This window comes from Manis pentadactyla, assembly GCF_030020395.1.
Source record: "Manis pentadactyla isolate mManPen7 chromosome Y unlocalized genomic scaffold, mManPen7.hap1 SUPER_Y_unloc_3, whole genome shotgun sequence".
Lineage (NCBI taxonomy): Eukaryota > Metazoa > Chordata > Mammalia > Pholidota > Manidae > Manis > Manis pentadactyla.
The window spans coordinates 109,086-129,290 of record NW_026644608.1 but is presented as its reverse complement, the minus strand read 5'-3'; the positions used below and the strand labels follow the sequence as shown (position 1 = coordinate 129,290).

Here is a 20,205-nt window from a genome sequence, read left to right as displayed (position 1 = left end):
TTCAATTCTAGAAAAACTCAGAAAGGAGGGGCTTTTGTCTTACCATTTCTATCCTTTAATGGTCATAGTTTAGTAGTCAATACAGTGTACAGTTTGAGTTTTGTAATATGATAGCCTTCATGTGTCTAGAGGTTAGTTTCATGCCTATCTTTTATGGCTGAGTCTCTTATGTTTTTGGGGTAATGAGGCTGGTTTAAAGGGCCTTTCTGTGAAAGTAGGAATGTCCTACTCATCAGAGTGCCTGACCACCAGCCCTTTTAAAATCAGATGTTCCTGCCCTTAATATAAACCTGAATAACTGAAAATGTGATAAAGCATGAAGGGAGATGTGTTTCTGTGGTTTCTTAAGACGGATGTGAGAAGGACCTGCATTTTAAAGTTGTTGTGGTTTAGTGGGAGTCAAACAATCACTAACAGAAGGGAGAGAGATGTGGCATTGGGGCTCACTCAATCCCAAGTAGGAATTGGTCAGAGAAATGTTTGCTTTGATCCAGGCTGAGTTGGAGTTACCACTAAAACCAAGAAGTTCCTTTTTTTGCCAAAACTTACACTTCTCTGTCAAGGAGCCGAGTCTCTACTTCTTCTTCAATTTTTTTGGAAGTTCCCTGGTACTTCTTCCAAGAGAAATAAAAGAAACCACAGTTACTAATTAGAAGCCTTACACTTTTTCTAATCATAAGAAGCATGTATTATTACGTGGTAACATGAATGTTTGGTCTCCTTTTCCAGCCCCCACACCCACCACCACTCCTGATCACTTGCTACACTTCCTACCCTCCCAGGCAGGACTCTGGGTCATTGGCATCATGAAAGGAAAAAGTGCTCATTGTGAATTTAAGAGCAGAGAGGTCAGGAGACCAGGACTGTAGCAGAATGATATTGGTGCTGGGTTGTCAGGGACCCAAAGTCCCTTTGTAATGCCACTTTGAAGAGTTAATACTGTTCTAGAAAGTGCTCTTTGAAAAGCCTGGTTTCATATTCTCCTGTACCTTACAAACCCTTTTCTGACCTGAGAAACTGTACCTTAATGCACATGACCTGATCTTTGCAGAGCTGAGCCACCAACGCATAGCCTTCCATTACCTGGGAAACCAAAATTCAGTCTTAAATTTCTTTCAGGAAATTTCTCTAAGAACAAGAGTATACTTGTTTCCTCCTAAATCCCAGACCCTAAATGTAGTTTTCTAATTGTTCTAAATATGTTTTTTCTGTATATATGAACTCATTTCTTTTTTGAGGATAGATAAGCTTTACTTTGGGGGGAATTTTATTTTGGGACAGTTGGGAGAAGAATAGATACTAATTTGTTGAAGATACAGATGTGGAACATTTCCTGTAAAAATCATTGAAGAGATGGAAACCTAGGAGACTGCATTTATCTTCCTTTCCTTCATCCCTTCCTCAACCCCATAATGGTTCTGGATCTGGAACCTGATTATATGTAAGTCAGTCATTTGCAGAATGTATTGCATCGTCTAACTGAACATCAACTTTTCCTTCCTCTGGGAGAAGTAATACTGAAATTACTACCATCACCTTGGCCAGTTCCTTCTCTTGGTCAGTACAGGAAGCTTCCAGCTATTCTAACTTAACCTATAGAAAGGGAAGGAGATGGGTAACTCAAGGTGCAAGCAGATTCCATTCTGAAATGCTATCTCAAAGGTCATCTTACAGGTGGTTGACGTGCGTCAGGTATGATATCAGATGTCTTTTTAATGGAGGAGAGTCAAACCATGCAGCATGCTTCTGGTGAACCTACCTTTCTACACTCCCAAGCCCTTAGCATTCATCAGGGCTCAACTCACGCTTAAACTACAATTCTTAGCTTCCTTCCTTGTTAGCTATTTCTCTTAGGAAAAACATCCATCTTGAAAAACTTCACTCTTCCTTTTCCTTTTATATGCTTACTGCTCACTCCTTTATTGCTCCCGTATTCCTTCTTCCTTCTTTTCCTTCCTTGTTTGATGAAAGCCTATTCTATATTGGTCACTATGTTGGAGTGATGGGCAGAGGGCCATGAGAGTAGAAAGGATTCAGTGGTGAACAGGACTGACAGGCAGAGTCTCAGCCTCACAGAGCTGACATTCTAGTTGGGGTCATTAACAGGTAAGTCAACATGATAACGGTAAATGCTATGAAAGAAATACAAACAGAGAAATGTAGTGATAGCGATGGCATGAGAGCTGTCATGGGTGAAGTCCTGCCTGATGGGATGATACTGGGTTGAAATCTAAATAGCAAATATTATCCAAATGGAGATCTGGAAGAAATACTGTCCCATGCAGGGTTTCAGCAAGAGCCAAGACTGTGAAAGAACACATATGTAGTGTGTATGTGGAAGTTATGTGGCTGGAGCATGGGGAAACACCTGGTAAGGAGGAGATGAGGTGGGGAAAGGTTGACATGGATGAGATTATGTAAGGCCTTGTAGCTTCTAGAGTTTGGTTCCTTATTTTAACTGCAGTGAGAAGCCAGGTGTGAACTCGAAGTAGGAAGGACATAATCTGATTTGTGTTTTTAAAGAATAAGTTTTTCTATGTGTGAAAAGTAGATTAAGGGTAAGAGCAGAAGCAGGAAGACTAAGAGGCTAATTTGGCGTCCAGGCAAGGGCTTATGGTGGCTTGCAGAAGGGTAATAGTAACAGAGGAATAGATGTGCTCGGGGTATATTCCCTAGTTAGAGCAGATGAGCCTGTGTCTTTCCTTCCTTCCACTTTTAGCTCTACTGTTCCCACTTTGATCTAGGTACCATTGTTTCACATCTGAAGACTTCTAACAGTTCCTTTCCTCTTCAGTCAATTATATCCAGGGCCAGAGAGCCAAATGTGCTAAGGGCTGTATTTTCAGGACGGTGGTCTGAGACACAAAAAGGCGCAGCAGGCATACCATTAAACTGATGAGCTGATTGCCAGGGTGTAAGAACAACAGAAGCAAGAGATGCTATGTATTTCATAGAATTAAGAGAAATCACTTGAGAATTCTACAACACATGTAGGCAAATGGGAGTAATTTAAAGGGTCAATAATGCTTTAGAGTTCTTTGGAGGTGGGCTGATAGCTTCTGGGAAAATAATGGCCACTGTTCTGACAATACCTGGAAGTACCTATAGTCTTTCGGCTCAGCTGAGTTGACACAGCATCACCAGACTTAAAGCCTCGCCGTGGGCTCTGGTGGGCTACTGTCAAGAAAAGTTGTTTTGAGCAGAAGGAAGCAAATGCAGTTATATGGCAAGGCTAGTCAAGGGGCTTCATAAGCCTTTCTAATCTGAGCCCCAAGTTTATCCTGAAGCACATGCAGGCTCCACATTTCTTCCTTTCCAGATACATTTCCTGGACAGGCATGGCCAAGGAAGCTGTTTTGGTGGCTTTGGACTTCCTGTTGGTGTTGTGTTTTTTTGTTTTTTTGGACATCAGTACTAATTTGGCTGACAGGAAATAGTGTAGTAATTCTCTGTTTTTCACTTTCTATTTATATTTTCAGTGTGTCCATATCTTCAGAGGCTCCACAGACGTAGTATGGGCTTAAGTGTGAGCTTAAGAAGCTAAAGAGAAATAAGGCAAGGGCAAGATGGAATTCTACAGAAAGTATCAAGTAAGAATTTTACCTGCTTTCTGAATAAAAAAATAAGTCCACCTTTTCGCATCTTTGTTCCAATGGACGGTGGTTGTGCCCAGGTTTTTATCTTTGGAACACAATTAGAGAAATGCTAAGCAATGAATGATGCACTCAGCAGGTAGAGGTCACTAAATATTTGAGTGATAAATTGAATGAAACCTTTCTGGATGGGAGTCAGTGACAGAGTGTGTAAATTACATAGCACACAGTAGATTGACAAATCCTAGCTCTGCTCTGTGAATCCATACATTTGCCTCAGCTAGACTTTTAAATAATCACATTAAATATGTGACGTTTCGAGGATTTACTCTTCAGGAAAAGGAAAGAGTATTTAAAAAATATACAGTTTCATTCAGTTTTCAAACTGAGGCTGGAAGGGGCTGATTAAATTTCCCAACTTCATCTACCTCACTAAGTGCTGGGACCAGGATATAAACCAGGGACTTCAGTGTTATATATGCATTGTGCAATTGTGTTCTGCTCTTCCTGAAGGAAGAGAAACAAAATGTATGGCTTCAGAGTGAAATTCCTTACCAAGGGCAGAAAAGAATTCAATACTCAGTAGCCTAGGCTTAAGTCTGACATGGGCTAAAACTACAAAGAATTTATCCCAGTTTTGATAGTTGTTTCCACTTAAAAGCTTGCTTCCTGGTCACATAACCCAAACCCACTCAAGGTTGCTTTTTCATTTACCTTTGACTCTTCTAGTGCTCCCTTTAGATGGCCTTGTTCACACTTGGTTGCCCTTTGCGATTTCCTTGTAAGCTATGATTTTAAATAAATACATGTTTCAAATAAAAATACCTCAAATAAAAAATTCTAGAGGACAAACGCACTGTTTAGTGTGTAGAGCCAATAACATGGCCTTGATAAAGCTGCCAGGAGATGGTCCCTTAATGGATACTTGGTGCCCTTGTAAACATCTTTATTGTACCTCTGTCTTCTTCTCACTAGTCTTGGCCACCAGAGCTAGAGTCTGCACAAGCAGGAGTCCTTCCCTGAACCCTGTGCCATTCCGGGCTACAGAGGGCTGCAGGCATGGGTCAGAAAGTAGGCTGATCATAGGAAACCCACTGTATTTTGAGCAGGAGTTGAGGTGGAGTGAATTCCTGGATTAGGAAAGGGGAAGCCCTTGGGATTTAAGTATTTTTTAAAGTCTCTGTTGAAAATAAAATTAATCTTTCACCTTCCGACAAAGTGTCAGTGGATTCCATTTTCTTGTGATAGAATGAAAAACCCACAGGATCACCAAATAGCCCCAGTGTTGCACCCACTCCCTTCACCTCATGCTTGCAGAGGAAGTCCATGGCATTCAGGTACGAGGCTCAGCCTCAGGAGAGTGGGGCAGGGGTAGAGCCCGCCCCCAGCACAGACTTTTCTGACGTGGGATCCTCTATGATCATTTTCCCTCCCTTGTCCCTTTGACTACTGGAGCCACTGCGGGGAACCTGGGGGAAAACTAGAGCCCCATCCCACGTTTTTCTGAAGTTCTGCTGTATCCTGGACCAGAGTCTCATTTTTCCTTTCCTGTTGAGAGAAAGAAGCAGAGCATAGGTGTGCAGCTCCCTGCTACCACCCATCTTTATTCAGCTGATTGTTCTCCCTTTCACCGGGTGCTATTTTCCTGCAGTAACTCTACCTCACTGCATATTGTCAGGTAAAGGACCTGTGGTTTGATTTCCACATATGTATCTACACCAACTCACCAGGATAGACATGCCCACATGCAGGGCTTCCCAATATGAAATATTACCAAAGAAACTGCGCCCTCAATACATATTTTACCATGTCTTTTGACTATTCTTTGCATGTAAAAAAGAGGAGACTAGCTTATCTGATGACTGATGAGAGACAAGACTGATGAGGAATAAAACCTATCAGGTGGCTCTTCCCAGTTTGCTTACAAGTCTGGCTATGTCTTCTTCCAGGTCTTGCAGTGATCTTTCCCTTTCCACGGTGGTGCTATTCTGCTTCTCCCACTCATCATCTTCTGTCAAGTCTTGGGGCTGAGTAATCTCACTTTCCAGCCTGAATGACACAAGCACATAGTGTGAGGAACAGACCGCTTCAGAACTGAAAAAAGCACATCTATCAGTTTTAAGGGTACTTCAGGGTCAGTAAATATGGCTCCCAAGTCGGAAACCCATCTTTCCTGGGTCCTTACCATCATAATCACTTCAAAGGCAGGAAAAAAAATCACTTCAATGTTTGACCTGATTCCCAAGTCAAACACCCTAGTGTTTTCTTTCAGCTCAGGTGAATATCATCCAGTCTTTTAAGAATCCCTTTGAAACTTGCTATCATTCAGAGTTTGAGCCACAGAAAATGCCAAAGAATGTAGAAGAAACTGCTACATAAGATATAGGTGTCTAGAGCAGGTAGGAAAATTCAGCTTTAACTCTTCTCCTCCTTCCCATCCCTTGGATTGGGAACTTCCCTCAAGAAACCCCAGCACTCACCTCTGTACTTCATCTCCTTTCTCGTGGATTTTGAGAAGAAGTTCCCGATTTTCTTCATCTATTCTTTGCAGATCTCTTTCAAGGTCTGTGTTAAAACGGTCAGTGTTCCTCTTTGACTGGGCCAGTCTTAAGATCTCCACCTCCTCTGACCTATAGATTTAGCCCACGAAAGGAACAAGGGCCAGTTATCTCAGGGTCAGGGATCTTTGGGCCAGAATGGGTATCTAGGAGAGCTGTAATTCAACAACCTGGCTGTTTCTGGGAGCACACACCTTTCCTTCTTCATAGGAAATTGTATTTCTTAATCATGCCCTACAATTTGTTTCAGTAATTCTCAACTCAGTCAGCAAGAGAGGATTTTCCCAGGCTTTCTTGATCAAAGTGCTCAATATAATAGTACACCTCCTCCCTGGTTCCAGGAGAAGTTTGCTTCCTTAATAGCCTCTTGTGTTGGAGAGAATGGCTTCTCAGGCAAATGGTGCACAAAATCTGCTCATGAAATACACTTGAGTATTTTCATCCGGGCACCTGGCACATCACTTAGAGTTGGTTCCTGCCTTATGCCACAAGAGCTCTCCACCAGCAGATGGGGCTTCTGTTTTCCCCTCCCTTCTCGCGTCTCAAAACTTCTCTATTGCCTGCTACAAAGCTTGAGAATCTACCGTGGGAGATACTCCACCGAGTACACACACAGATGATCCAGGCATTCACTTTCAAGGATACAAACATCTTTTTTGAAGTGAATTTGAATGTAATAATGGTAACACCTCAGTGGTTTAGAAAGGGTACCTGGCAAATGGGAAGCTCTTAATAACGTTTTCTTTTTGTTGTGTGTCAGTTAATTGGTTTCTCTTTGAAATGATTAACTGGGAATAAATAGTGAGGGAGCCGTCTTTTGTTTTGAGTAGGAGTGAGGGATGATTTTGGCAAAGTAAGTCCTTCCTTGGAAGGGCTGATTGGATGCAGGATTTACAATAGTTGTCACTTCAGGAGGACATGGAGTGCTTGGGGTGGTGTCAGCAGGGGGTTGGGTAGACAGGAGTGTAGGAGGGAGGGAGGGGGGAGATGAGAGAAGCCATGAAGAGCAGACCTGCTTCACACCTTGGTCCTTGGATGTGGCTTTGCATAGTCATGATACTTACTCGCGATCTAGCTGATCCTCCTCGGGTTCTTCCATTGTAGATTCCCTAAAATACCAGCAGACATGTATTGGATGAATTGGGGAAATGGGTCCATTTATGAAACACAGAGCAACTAGCCAAGAGTCCCAAAGGATAGGGACAAAATCAAGTGAACTGATTTCCTCCCTCCAACCCCCAGGTTTTGGCAATGACAAAACCCAGCCCTTTGATTCTTCTGTCCCTGATCTGACTGTACCTCAGGTAAGGATACAGTGAGCCTACAGGGATAATGCTGGAAAATTCAATGTATGTCCTTCTAGTGGGTATATGTGGAGGTGGTTCTCTAGAACAAGAACCCTGTCAAACCTTGCTCCAGATAATTAGAATCAATAAAGGTCATCCATTCCTCTTAAGGCCCTTTTTGCTCCGTGCCCAGCTGCTTTCCTTAAGGCCCCATGGGCATGGATGTAGGTGATAACCACCCTGAAATGTAATCTTTCTGACCTCTAGCCGGGGCTCTGAAAGGATCTTCAGATATTAAGATCTTTGGTATTAAGTAGGGCTCAGAAAAACCAAGCAGAAGTAGATAATTTGATTCATTCTGTACCTTAGTCTCGTCTTTTTCTCCAATTCCTCAATAAACTCTGTTCCCCTTCTGATATAAATGGCTTCCTAATTCTACCTTAGTCGCTCAGCTTCTGAAGTCCAATCTTTCCCCACTGGAACCAACCAGTAGAGTGTCAGAACCTTCCAAAGGGCCAGGACTCTGCTATAGACATAGGATGGGTGGGGCAGCATGTCACAGTGGGGTGGGTGACAATGCTCATTTATGCAGAGTTCCAAGGCTAGATGGGTGCGTGTGTTCTATGGCCGAGTCTTCCATTCGGTGGTAGTCGGTCCAATGGTTGTGATTCCTGGTAGTATGAAGGGGTGGTCCCTGTGTTTTATTTCTCTCGCAGATTGAGCTTCCTCTCTGCCCGAGTGTGGCTATGGGAACCTGGGTCCTAAGGCAGCAGTCTGATCCCATAAGCGCTCGTTCATCTGACACACGCTGAAACAGAAGAGCACTTACGGATGCCAGGCTCTGTTCTAAGCATGAGGGAGACAGAGTGAACAGAACAGCCCAAACACCTGCCATCATGGAGTTTACATCATAGGGTGTGTATGTGAGGGTGGGAGGGGTAACACAACGCGATAAATGAGTACATTCATTTTATTTTGTATGATAAAAAAGGGGAATGCTTGTGAAGAAACATAAGTGAAGAGGGTGAGAGGAAAATCAGGAAGTACTGTTTATGTGGGAGGGAATTGAAGTTTTAAATAGGGTGGTGCAGAGAAAGAAAGCACTGGGCATTGCCGGACCCAGAAGTGTGGTGTAGATGTGTTAAGAGGCCTAATCAATGGGAAGGAAACCTTAGGTTGTGCTGAGGTGAACACAGAATCCTCAGGCCTCACGACCAAGGGCAATAGCATACGGCCCATGGCCCGCAGAAGCATGGGTCAGGACGCAGCCATAGGGCCAGCATGCAGCCGAAGGGCCAGCAGGCCCAGGGCACCAGCAGGAGGTGTGAGGACACAAAGCTCCTCCTTTGATGCTTTGAGGATACATAGGTTTTCCTGCAGCTGCCACTATTCTGGGAAAAAAGAGAACGCTGGAGAGGGAGAATCTTTCTAAAATACTGAGAAAATACCCATAAGAGATTTTTAACTGGGAAAAGTCCATGATATCTCGAGTTGGCCCCATTGTATTTTCTTCCAACTTCAATCAGAGCAGGGAGAGGGGAAGATAAAATCAATTACACTATGTAAAGAATATGTTCCTGCATACATGAGTTTGTTCACTTTGGCCACATTCTGTACAATTTGTAACTTTTTGCAAAAGTCAAGGAAACCTGGGAAGTTTTGGATCTCTACTGAAAGACTGTATCGAGTTGATTTGTGGACCAGAGTGACTTCTTAACATACTGTAGTTTCTAACAAACTGTTTGTAAAATTAACGCCCTCTGATGACCCCCATTACCGTCTCCCTTCTTCCTGAAAGACGGCATTTCATTGCGTTATGAAGCTATACACAGAAGAGTAATTAAGTAACAATTCAAGCCAATGGCCTACCTCTCCCAGGAATTAATGGTAGGGAGAGTTCATTCATCCCAGCTAGTTATATAGCTTTTCCAGGAAATGCCCTGGACCAAGGTTATTGTAGTGACTAATGGATTGGATAGGGACTTTAACTGGGGTAAAAATAAAATTCTGTCTCCTTCCTGGGGAACTTTTCTCCTGGAGGGGCTACCAAAGGCAAACCTGTAGGGGCAGCAGAACCCCAAAGCTTGGGACCTTGTGTGGGATGAGGACAACAGACTGCTATTAGTGAGAATTGCTAAGTCAAGGTAGAAACAGGGCCTTGGGGGCAAATTAAGGTCCTTGATGTAAGCGTTGCTGCTATTCGAGAGGTGGCTTGATTAACACCCAGTGCAGCTTTAGAGCAGCTGTTTTCACCTTGTAACTTTTCCAAGCTGTGCTGGGCCCTGTGCAGAAGAGTCACTGAGACCCATCAGACTGTGCTGCATTGTGGCCGGGAACTCTGGCCTTTGCGTGGCAGTCTGTTGTGAAAACATCCCCTCCTCTTCCAGGCTGGGCACTCAGGATCTGTTTCCCTGGCCCTCTCCCTTCTGCTGTGATGGACACTTAGCTTGGCTATTGTGAATAGTGCTGTGATAAACACAGGGGTGCAGATGTCTTTTTTAAACTGGGATGCTGTATTTTATTATTTATTTCTGTATGTATGTATGTATTTAGTTAGTTGGTTACTTACTTATTTATTTGTTATTTATTTATTTATCATTAGTCTACAATTACATGGGTAACATTATGTTTAGTAGACCCCCACCATCACCAATTTACCAAAGGCTAAGGGACTAGGAAGTCTGGTTGGGAAGGGAGGGAGAAGGGTGGAAAGGGGCCATTACGATTAGCTCGCATAATGTGGGGGGTGGGTCCCACAGGGAAGTCAGTATAGTACAGAAAATTCAAGTAGTGATTCTAAAGCATCTTACTCCGCTGATGGGAAGTGACTGTAATGGAGTATGTGGGGGGGGACTTGATGATCTGGGCAGTCTTGTAACCATAATGTTGCTCATATAATTGTAGATTGGTTATTGTGAATAGTGCTGTGATAAACATAGGGGTGCATGTGTCTCTTTTAAACTGAGATACTGCATTCTTTCTTTGTTTCTCTGTCTATGTATGTATGTATGTATGTATTCATTCATTCACTCATTATCTATCTATATATCTATCTATCTACCTGTCTATCTATCTTTCTGTCATTAATATCCAATTAGATGAGTAACATTATGTTTACTAGACTCCCCCCATCACGAAGATGCCCCCAGATACCCCTTTGCAGTCAATGTCCATGAGCATAGTAAGATACTGTAGAATCACTACTTGTCTTCTCTGTGTTGTACAGCCCTCCCTGTGACCCCCCTCCCACATTATACATGCTAATCATAATGGACGCTTTCTTTCCCTCTCCCCTTGGCCCTCCATTCCCAACTATCCACCCCAGTCCCTTTCTCTTTGGTAACTGTTAGTCCATTCTTGGGTTCTGTGAATCTGGTGCTGTTTTGCTCATTCAGTTTCTCTTAGTTCTCCTTCTCCAGAGATTAGTGAAATCACTTGATACTTGTCTTTCTCTGCCTGGCTTATTTCACTGAGAATAATACCCTCTAGCTCCATCCATGTTGTTGCAAATGGTAGGATTTGTTTTCTTTGTATGGCTGAATAATATTTTACTGCTCATCTTCTGATGGACACTTAGCTTGGCTATTGTGAATAGTGCTGTGATAAACATAGGGGCGCACATGCTTTTTTTTAAAACTGGGCTGCTGCATTCTGTTATCTATCTATCTATCTATCTATCTAATCTATCTATCTATCTATCTATCTATCTATCTATCTATCTATCTATCTATCTATCTATCTATCTATCTCTATCTAATCTATCTATCTATCTATCTATCTATCTATCTATCTATCTATCTATCTATCTATCTAATCTATCTAATCTATCTATCTATAATTAATCTACAATTACATGGGTAACATTATATTTACCAGACTCCCCCCATCACCAATTTACCAATGGGTAAGGGACTAGGAAGGCTTGTTGGGAAGGGAGAGAGAAGGGTGGAAAGGGGGCATTACGATTATCTCACATAATGTGGAGGTCGGTCCCACGGAGAAGTCAGTATAGTGCAGATAATTCAAGTGGTGATTTCATAGCATCTTACTCTGCTGATGGACAGTGACTGTAATGGGGTATGTGGGGGGGACATGATCTGGGCAGTCTAGTAACCATAATGTTGCTCATATAATGGTAAATTGTTATTGTGAATAACATAGGGGTGCACATGTCTTTTTTATACTGGACTGCTGCATTCTTTCTTTATGTATGTATGCATTCACTCATTCATTCATTATCTATCTATCTATCTATCTACCTATCTATCTGTCTACCTATCTTTCTGCCATATGTAATATGCTAGGAACACACTTATTTTCTACTTAAGTTATTCATTTAGTCAACAAATATGTATTGAAAACTATAAGCCACGATAAGTCCATATCCCTGCCTTCAGTGAACTAAGACTTGTGAGTTTTGAAATAATTCTAATGCTGTTTCAGGTTTTAGGATAAAGGTGTCTGTTATGGTAGTCTTAAGGACAGTTTAGTGTTTAGCAGTCATACTTCCAGATTCAGAAACAAATTCTTAAACTCTGATTTGAAAAGAAAAGACCCTGCACTTTATTTTTAAGCATTTTATGTAACTGTTTATGTATGTATAGCAAAAATCATTGTGTGCACCTATTGTATGTTTTTACTGATGCAGCCCTAAAACTTGCAGTCTTTGCAAGTGCAGTGCTGAGTTTGGGAGGAACAGAGAAACCCTGTAGTTCTGGGGTTCCTTAGATGAAGATAAGGTGAGTTATTCAGTGGTCCTTTGTTCTGGCTCCCTGTTTCATGCATAATAAACCTCCTGCAGTTCCCTTCTAAGAACAGTGTTGGTCTGCACGCTTGAAGGATCATGACTATTATTTCTCTAAGAGGAAAAAAGAAGGGGTCATAAAATTATGATAGGGTAAAAATAATGCAATAGGGCATTTAAATATTTTAACTTTGGAGGTGGAAAATTTTCTAGGCGTTTCTATTGAGTTAGGCTCTGTTGGAATCCATTATAGCTGCGACAAACCCCTGGCATAATACTGACCAAGGTTGACAAACATTTCCTGTGGTCACTCCTGGGACACAGAAGGTTGAGGAGACTGTAGTCTTCTTTACCACCTCATGAGTCTAATAACACTGATCAGCTCAGAGAAGCTTGCTGAAGAACATCCATATTTGGTTATTGCTCTTTGTCTAGGAAAATCAGATTCAGCTGTGAATTGTGAACCAAGTGATGCAGAACTCATTACTTTGAACAATGGCTCTCCAGCCTGGGAAGCATGTTTTCTCTTTGGACTAGTAGGGGCTTATTCCAGGCTGGCTGTGCTCACAGGAAAAATCATTTAGACACAGTTCAGTGGACACCCGCTCACATCTCTTTGACACCTGTGGCCATTTCTGTTTAAGGAGAAATCCAGTACTGCTGCAGGAGGGTGTGCTGAGTTAGAAGTGCATTTTGAAAAGCCCATGAAGTTTACACAACTTTGTGTTGTTATCATCCAGGTTTCTGTTTTCTGTGCTTCACAGTAGAAGAGGCAGGATGGATGCTGAAGTGACAATCAAGAGAACTTTAATAGCAAAGTTAAAACATCCTCACCAACTCTCATTTTGGATGTGCTAAACTAAGTGCCTATACCTCATTATAGCCACAAAATTACAGAGCAGAGAAAGACGAGCCTACCATGTTCATTATAAAAATCAGGAAGCCAGGGTCCAAGGTTGCTATATGTTTTTCTTAAAGTCGTACAGCAAATAAATGGCAAAACTGGGATTAAAATGCCAAGTTTCTGATTTCTAATGATCCTGCTGTTGCCAGGGAATCTAGGGTGGGCAGATGTGAAATCCTTGCTCCCTAGATTTGCTATTTGCAACCATATGAATTTGTTATAGCTGTAGATTAAAAAAATAAGCAATGTCATGATTTAATCTGATTTCACTGATTGGAATTGACAGTAGACACGCTCTGATTATACATTTGGTTATAAAAATGCATCATAACATGGTACATACGCATATATGCAAAGTCTTCTTTCAATTAGTATTTGTTTTGGCTTGAGGAATTCTCATATTAAGATTTAATAAAATGGGGGAGGTTTTCTGGTTATTTAATCAGTAAATACCTTAAGGGGTCTGGAAGAAAGGGAGGAAATAAACATTAATATATTCCAACTATGCGCCTAGGCATTTATTATATGTCTTTTAAAAAGCCACAATAATCAAGAGGCAGGAATTATGTCACTAATGAGGCTGAGAGAGGTTAGTTTCTTGCCCAAGACCTAAGTCAGTATGGAACAGATTTGGAATCTGAGCCCAGGTCTGTTTGTCTCCATGCTCTATTAATTACATCACATTGCTGTTTTGGGAAAGCCAGATCAAATTATAAAATAAATATTGGTTTTCTTTTCAAATTAAGCATTCTATCCAAAAGGACAGACAGGTGGAAGTATTTCTGATTGGCTTTTGTTGAGTGGAAAGGCTGAATTCTCTATATGGAGTTTAGGAGCGTATAAATTCAGGCCTGCTCCCAGAAAAACATTGAAGACTTTGTTTATAAACTGTGTTGGCTATTTGTGTAGAACTAAGTGGTATTTTGGTACTCTTCTGCAGAGGCCCTTCCATATCGAAGTGACCCACTTACCACTTCTGGAGTGTTGCCAAAGTGTAGTGGGTCTAAGAGGACCCCTCATGATTTTAATCATGTGTGTTTCCAGCATCCCAAGACTTAGATACTAGTTTTATCTTATGTGACAACCTTTGTCCACTTATCTTTCTGAAATAGTATTGAGAGACTTAATGCTAGAATGATCCAGGGGGTATCTTCCTATAACGCTTTCAAACAGGAGATCAGAATCACCTTGGGTGGTTGGTGGAAATATCTAAACTTACACCATAAGCTGGAGTTTTGGTGCTCTTAAATCACTGTGGTAGTGCTGGGAAGTTGAAGTTAGGCTCTACTGAGCTGGTTTCAGATTTGTAGTGTTTTTGAACTGGCATACCCATGGAGAGACTGAGGCTCTGGAAAGTCCACACTCACATGGCTGAGTTTGGACTTAAACCTTGACATTGCCCTCAGGTGTCTGGTCTAGCATTCTTAACATGTTTAAGCATCCCTCTCTCTTGAGCCTTCTTTCCTCCCTATGTCTCTGACTCCAGGGGAAAAGAAACGGTTGAAGAAAACTGGGCACTGAATTCTACTTTGAAGTTCAGTCTTGGCTTCAGGCATTGCACAGGACCCTGGAGGGCTCTCTGGGTTTCCCTCTTCTTGAGTTTTCAGTGGTTTATCCTACTAGCAGCCTCTTCTCTCTGCAGCTCATCCTTCTGAATTTAACAAAGGATTTACACAACTGTCCAGCCATTCAGCAGCCCCTGAATTACCTGTTAAGTTGCCACTGGAGGGCAGAAGGATCTAGTTAGTGCTGCCAGCATATGTGAGTTACTGGTTAACTGATTTGAAGCAATCGTGCTTTGTCTTTTATCTGCCTTTACTTCCTTGTTGCTAACCCACAAGAACCAAGCATTTGAATTGAGCTTCCCGCTTCTCTCTTCTCTCCCTCTTCAGTTTAACTGAAGGGGTTTCTGCACCTCAGAACAGGTCTCCATGGAGTGCTAAAGAACCTCTGCAAAACTACCCCTCGTGGGAACTTTGAAGATCTATATGGTTTTTTCAGGGTCAGAATCTTGGGCCAAAAGTTCAGTGAATTGATTTGCTGTGTAATTGCATGCAGTTGAGTTCTCTAGACCTCCTATTTATTTTTAAAAAAACAACTTTTTCTGAACTCTGAGTGATATGGGAGATATTGAAAAGAAATTTTTTTAAAAAGACTTCTTTACAGAAGAGGGTAATGTATTTGTATAAGGAGTTAGGATTATATAAATATCCTCTGATTTTTATTTCAATTTAAAGATTAATGGTTCCTTACAGTCATTTGTGTAAAAGAGTAAAAAAGGGAGGGTTGAGGGGGAAAAAAGGGAGGGTTTTCTTGTATGCATAGAGAATATTTCTTGAAGGCTACACAAGAAACTAATAATTTTGGTTGCTGGGATACAGATATCAGAAGTAAAGTATTCATTGTACACTTTTTTATGCCTTTTGAATTTTGAAATTTAATAAATAGAATTAAAGTAGAAAAAAAGAATATCTGGGTTTCAGTAATAAATAAGTGGTAGAAGTAGGGGACTGGTAAATAATTTTAAAGAAAAGCAAAGCAGTTCTCTCTTTTAATATCTGCTTAAGTCTCAAAGTTCACATTTAGTAATTTTTCCCCTGAATTTAGTAATTTTAAAAAGCAGTGTTCTTACAGCTCTTCTGGATCTCTGTAACAGGGCTGGGGACACTTTCTGATTTTTCATAATTTTCTTTCCTCTCATAAAACATCACCTATTGGCTGCAGTGAAAGCCAGTGGGCCAATGGGAACAGACTTGTCCCACTTAGGAGCTCCGAACCTATCTTACGGCTGGCAGTGTGTTCATGGAGTGAAGGTTACAACATTTCTTTATTTCCCACTATTTCTTTTTGCCCGTAGAGAAATCGCTGCAACGTGCTGCTATTTTATTTTCCTGAGCAATGTCTGAATGTGAATTAGAGGAATCTTTTCTAATCAAATTGAAAAAGAAAAAAAAACGGCTTGTATATAAATATTTATTCCCAACCACAGGTTTTCTTATTTAAAATAGGCTGTGCATTGGAAGTATTTTTTTTTTGTTTATTGAATAAGTCATTAAAATACAGTCTTGGAAGAGAGGGACCACAACCTGTGTACCAATATTTTTCACTTTTCAAAAGAGAAATGTGAAGTCTATTATTTAGCATTCAAGTTTCAGTCAAAAGCAAACACTCACCAGGACCAGTTCTCAGCACATTCTTGAAAATTTCTCATCTTAAATTTGCTGAAGTAAATAAAGTATATATCTTTCTACCAAATTCTTCTTATTTCAAGTTACTTTTTATTTGTTGGAAAATAATTACTAAATTATATTATCTTCATACTTAACAATCTAAAAACTTAAAGGGGCATTAATGAAAATACTTCCTTCCATCTCTGTATCTCAGCCATCCAGTTTTTCTCTAACAGACCAACAATGTTAGTTTTTGTGTATTTTTCAGAAAGACATGCATTTTTATAGAAATATATATGCACACACAGTAGTCTCCCCTTATCTGCAATTATGCTTTCTGTAATTTGTTACCCACAGTCAGCTGTGGTGTGGGAGCAGGTGATCCTCCTTCTGACTCAGCAGGTCAATAGTAGCCTCCATCACAATGCGCACATCATTCCCTTCACTCCCTCTCTCGCATAGTCATTTTATCATCTTGTATCATCACAAGAAAGGTGAGTACAGTACAATAAAATATTTTGAGAGAGAGACCAAATTCAACATAACATTACAGTATAGTTCTATTTTATTATTATTGTTAATCTTATTGTGCCTAATTTATTAATTAAACTTTATCAAAGGTGTGTGCGTGTATAGGGAAAAACATATTCAGTACTACAGCGGTTTCCACTGGGGGAGTCTTAGAATGTATTCACCATGAATAAGGGGGCTACTGTACAAATACATATGGATGCTTTTTCCCCTCATTTTAAAATTCAAATGATAATGCACCATTCACATGATTATTTTTTCTTGTAACAATATATTTTGTATATCATTTCGTATCCATACACAGAGCTTCTTAATTTTTGTTTATCTTAGAGCTTTAGTTCACAGCAAAATTGAGGGGAAGGTACAGAGATTTCTCATACACTTCCTACCCCCACATAAGCATAGTCTCCTCATTATCAGTATACCCCACCAGAGGGATACATTTGCTACAGTTGATGAACCTTCAATGAAGCATCATTCTCACCACAAATTTATGGCCTATGTTATGGTTCACTCTTGGTGTATATGCTATGGGTTTTGACAAGTATATACTGACATGCACCTATCATATGGTATCATACACCGTATTTTCATTGCCCTAAGAATCCTGTGTCTTGCGTATTTGTGTATCTCCCACTGTTAAGACTCCTGGATTTTTTTGCTGTCTCCATAGTTTGGCCTTTTCCAGAATGTCATGTAGTTGGAATCATAAAATATGTGCCTTTTCAGATTGGCTTCTTTCACTTAGTAACTTTTAAGTTTCTTCTGCAGCTAATTTGTTTTTAGCACTGAATAACATTCCATTGTCTGGATGGACTACAGTTCATTTTTCCATTCAGCTGTGGAAGGACATCTTGGCTGCTTCCAAGTATTGGTAGATAAGAATACAGCTGCTACAAATATCTGTGTGCAGGTTTTTTTGTGTGTATGTGTATCTGTGTGTGTGTGTGTGTGTGTGTGTGTATATATATATATATATATATATATATATATATATATATAATTTTCAGCTCCTTTGGGTAAATAGTCAAGGAGTATGATTGCTGGATGGGAGGAGTATGTTTAGTATTGTAAGAAACTGTCAAACTATCTTCCAAAGTAGCTATGCCGTTTTGCTTCCCCACCGGCAAGGAGTGTGAGTTCCTGTATTCACATTCTTGGCAGCATTTGGTAGTGTTGGTGTTTCGGATTTTGACCATTCTGCTAAGTGTGTAATGGTATCTTGTTTTACTTTGCATTTCCCTGGTGACAGATGATGTGGAGTATCTTATCATAATGCTCTTTTTCTTTAATTTTGGTATCATTAATCTACAATTACATGAAGAACATTATGTTTACTAGGCTTCGCCCTTGACCAAGTCCCCCCCACATACCCCTTCACAGTCACTGTCCATCAGCATAGTAAGATGCTATAAAATCACTACTTGTCTTCTCTGTGTTGCACAGCCCTCCCCATACCCCCACACACATTATACATGCTAATTGTAATGCCCCCTTTCTTTTCCCCGCCCTTATCCCTCCCTACCCACTCATCCTCGCCAGTCCCTCTCCCTTTGGTAACTGTTAGTCCATTCGTGGGTTCTGTGATTCTGCTGCTGTTTTGTTCCTTCAGTTTTTCTTTGTTCTTATACTCCACATACGAGTGAACTCATTTGGTGCTTGTCTTTCTCTGCCTGGCTTATTTCACTGAGCATAAACCCTCTAGCTCCATGCATGATGTTGCAAATGGTAGGATTTGTTTTCTTCTTATGGCTGAATAATATTCCATTGTGTATATGTACCACATCTTCTTTATCCATTCATCTACTGATGGACACAGGTTGCTTCCATTTCTTGGCTGTTGTAAATAGTGCAGTGATAAACATAGGGGTGCATCTGTCTTTTTCAAACTGGGCTGCTGCATTCTTGGGGTAAATAGCTAGAAGTGGAATTCCTGGGTCAAATGGTATTTATATTTTGAGATTTTTGAGGAACCTCCATACTGCTTTCCATAATGGTTGAACTGATTTACATTCCCACCAGCAGTGTAGAAGGGTTTCCCTTTCTCCACAACCTCACAATTTTTTGTTATTTGTCTTTTGGATGGTGGCCATCCTTACTGGTGTGAGGTGATATCTCATTGTGATTTTAATTTGCATTTCTCTGATGATTAGTGACGTGGAGCATCTTTTCATGTGTCTGTTGGCCAGCTGAATTTCTTCGGAGAACTGTCTGTTCAGCTCCTGTGACCATTTTTTATTGGATTATTTGCTTTTTGTTTGTGGAGGTGCAGGAGCTCTATATATTTTGGATTTAATGCTTTTTTGAACTTGAGAATTCTTATGACCAAATCAGGTTTAATATCCCATCTCCTTTTCTAACTATTGCTGTGATGACTTTTTACATTTCCTTCATATAAATTCTGATATTCCTAAATTTGCATGTAGCAGAAGAGCTCTGTTGATCAGTTGGTGGGTTAACATCTCTGCTTTCTTTAGAGAAACTAAAGTGTAATTTTATACCATTATCTTAGACTAAAATCTTTACAAAATTATTGTTTTAATTATTGCCATTATCCTTCTAAGGAGAGCTTTTTCTCAGAACTTATATTCTAAATAATTTATATTTAAACATCTTTATGAAATGTTATTTTTGGCAGTTTCCTTATATGTTATTCTTTATATTACATTGTATTTAAATAGCATAATAATAATGTGTGTTAGTAATTTTCATCTTGATAATGCGAGCAGTATTTTGGGTATCCACAGTTCCTTCCTACTAAAATGCTTTTCCCACTTACCTCTCTCTTTTCTTCCCTGTTTTAAACCTACTGATCCTTTGAGATCTGGCTCTAACCTCCCACCCTCCAGGAACTCTTTCCTGACCACCTTGATTTCTTTTTTTTGAGCTCCTATGTTACATGCTTCAATTGCCATCACTTATGTATTCTGCCCTTTTCTGTGCAAGTTTTATTTTTTATATTTTATTTTTTATTTTTACAAACGCCATATTCTTCCTTCTGGATCATTAGCTTCTTGATGACTAGGACAGTATTCAGGCATCTCTCTATCATCTCAGTACCAATAGTGCCCAAAGTATGGCCCAGAATATACTTTTGGGTTATTTTCTTCATAAATTTTTGGGAGCATTTATAGCTTTTGCACCTTAAAGGTTCAGGACTGGCCACTGACAGTTGAAATTTAATTACCTATTTTGGAGTTCACAAAAAAGGGATGCACTTCCTCTACTTACCTTGCTGTGTCATTGGAAAAGAGAGAAGATGCTGACTGGAGGTTTAATTGCCCAGGTCAAGGAAGATCTCTTGTTGGAGCTGTGTTCATTGCCAGGTGGAAGGGGTAGGGAAAGCAGGTAAAAACTAGGATCCAGCACACTCCATGTCTAAGCCCCTTTTTTTCACTGGTGGGTTGGGAAGTGGATGG

The 20,205-nt window shown here is 40.4% G+C and overlaps 1 pseudogene; it reads right to left on the bottom strand.

The window, feature by feature from the left end:
• Positions 1–410: 410 nt before the first annotated feature.
• LOC130682313 (transmembrane and coiled-coil domain-containing protein 5A-like) lies at positions 411–7,250 on the bottom strand (annotated as a pseudogene).
• Positions 7,251–20,205: the final 12,955 nt, after the last annotated feature.